The sequence below is a fragment of the Dendronephthya gigantea genome, unplaced genomic scaffold, assembly GCF_004324835.1.
Source record: "Dendronephthya gigantea isolate DGI-Jeju-01 unplaced genomic scaffold, DenGig_1.0 000074F, whole genome shotgun sequence".
Classification (NCBI taxonomy): Eukaryota; Metazoa; Cnidaria; class Anthozoa; order Malacalcyonacea; family Nephtheidae; genus Dendronephthya; species Dendronephthya gigantea.
Window position 1 is genome coordinate 608662 of NW_021163084.1, and position 3061 is coordinate 611722.

Genomic DNA, 3061 nt, shown 5'->3' on the forward strand with positions numbered 1-3061 from the left:
AGGGACCAAAGCCACAATTGCCAACTTCACCAGTATTTTAAACATTTTAGAAAACATCGCAACCAAGCTTTACTAAATTTTGGATGCTCTCATTAGCTGACCAGCATTGTTGAATCCTACTTAAAATTTCGTGGAACCAATTCGTATTTCGTATTCATACGTAAGTGCACAGTAATGGCGTCGCTCAACAAGCAAGTCCTACGTAAGACCAAGGTTGCCTCAAAGTCGCTTTTGGCAAAGAGCTGTATGAAAAACGCATTCACAGAACTGGTTTCAGCCACAGCAGAAGACAACGATGCATTGATTAAGCATATAAATACCAATGTTAACTCGTTCCTTGATAAGTACCCAGATTTTTTAACTGTTATCACCGGTGACTTTAATCCCTGTAGTACCAACATATCCCTGCCCCCACTCACATCGGTACCAACATATCCCTGCCCCCACTCACATCGGTACCAACCTATCCCTGGCCCCACTCTAGTAAATTTGACATTTTTTATGATACCATAATGGAAGCTATTAATAGATATTTGCCGTTGAGAAAACAGAAAATAACTCCTTGTGATAAACCATGGCTAACGAACAAGTTAAATCATTTATCTTTGGTTCGTGAGGTACTCAGGAAACAATTATAGATTGATTAAATAAGGTACATTAGTTATGTTATATTAGTTCTGTTTATATTAGTTTGTGACAATGACATGTGTCAGTTGACCGAAAAGTAGATTGCATGTTAAAGTTAAAGCCAATTGATACTAGAACTCCTATCGAAAGGATCTAAAAGAAAAGCTAACCTGTTTTGTCGAATATTCGGTAAATTTGCTAACCAGATACATATTGAATGTAGCCCTGAGGATACGCCAAAGAAGTAAGTATAGCAACGATTAAGTTCTTAACTCATTTATACATTATTACTTTACTTATAATTCTTAATATTGTATATATAGATCGAATAGTATCAGTATTAATGAACAATCAAAAGTCAAAACTATACGATTACGTGTCTACTACATTCATCGAAATAAAGCGCATAACTCCAACGGACCAATCTTACAAAGACAATCATCATTGGCAAAGTATGGAAAACAATCGCACACGTTTAATATGTGGCGTAACAAGGTCCAAGTAGAAGTGAAAAAATGAAGAGAAACCTACTACAAGGATGAGGTCCAAAATGTACATCGTGGTAGTGATCTTCTAAATGGTGGAAAGAAGTTAAGAAATTGGGAGGCAACGTGAGTGAAGTGAAATGGCCGGAGCAACTTTTGGGCGACAATGTTTCATCACTGGATGAACTTGCGGAAAATATGAACAATTACTTTGTTAACTTGTCCCCAGAATACCAACCACTAGATCCGAACACCAGTAATCATCTAGACAAAATTCCACCAAAGTTGCTCATTAATGATTATGAAATGTTCCATGCTTTGAAGAAAATTAAATCTTGATAGAGTACTTCGCGATTTTGCGTTAGAACTATCGCCGGTATTGGCAGAAATCTATAATAACACTCTGCAGGAAGGAACAATCCCAGAGCTTCTCAAGTCATCAATTGTATCTCCCATACCTAAAACTATTCATGATTTTTGAGGTTGAGTATGCTGTTAAGCCTTTAGTAACGCGAACAAACTCTAGCTCATTATCTAATGACCGTTATTTATGCTTTGTTTTCATATTCAGAATATTTGTTTTCATATTGGAATCAATATAAAATTAATCTGCACTGTAACTTCTGAGGTAACTTCGTTTATTAAAGAGAAAATATAATCAACGAGTGAAGGCACAAAATATCCAAAACCTCGACATTTTCAATAACTCTTTGATGAAAGAAGAAAGATTGCCTGATTGGTCTTGCTGAAAAGCTGAAAATTTTATCAAACATCATCAGGGCTTTTCCTTTGCATCTAAGCGCGTTGCGAAACATTTAGATTAGACTGGAACTAGTAAAATACGCGTTCCCATTGGCTCGGCGTTCTCGGTGTTCTGATTACATTTTTAGCCAATCAATGCCTACCTTGCCGTCCTTGCGACGGCTGCTACACTTCTGAAATTCTGACATTTTATAGAGGCGGATGAGTAGTAAAGCACGAACGGCCTCTTCTATACATCTGTGAGAGAGTGCGATTAGAAACAAAGCAAAAAATTTAAGACTTATCTTCTTCCAGCGGTAGCAGAATATTGCATTTGGAATATAAGTAAGCAATAAATATGCAGTTAGTTATATAGTGGACAATTTAGTATTATCTAACTTCAAACCCAAGTTTACGCTCATCTACATATATAATCAAAATTGTATCGAGGATGGTGAACGAAAACACAGTCAATGTATATTAGAGGATGTTGACAACTATGCCTATGGGGATATTAGAGTCAGTGTTGGGGGATAATTCAGTTAATCAAGTATACGTCTTGGGATTTCACATATGCAACTTAGTATGTGTTAAATGTGAGCCTCGAGTAATCTTGATTGTAAGTGAATGATTCAACTGTGATTCAAATGTAAAACTAGGGGATGTGTGTTAGCTTTAGACATATGGCTTCTGACGGCATATTTCCGACACCGATTAAAAAAATTAAAATTAAAAAAAAACAGTATTAGTTGAGATGGAAAATGAACGACGTGTCAAATATACATAAATGTTAATGAAAGGGCTGTTAAATGGTCCGAATTCGAGACTAAAACTTAAAAACAATTTGATCTTTCAAAGTCTACTTGCATGCATGGTAAAAGTATATATGACGATATAGTTAGTTTCGAAGAGAGGTTTTCCTTCTTAAAACTGAAAGTGTGAACACACAATCCATCGTACAGATGGAAAAAGATATTAACAGATGTGTTCTGAATTGCTCACATCACTTTCAAAAATACTAATGTTCTAGACATACTTGTTATGCATGCCATTGTTCAAAACGCCTATTGTACACTTTGCATAGTGTCAAGGATATCGCAGGAACAGTTTTCTAACTATGTAGCTACTTTTTATTGAATTTTGCTTGAAATTCCTATATTGCATAATCAGTGCGTTTTTATATTCATTATTATTTGAAGATCGTCCTT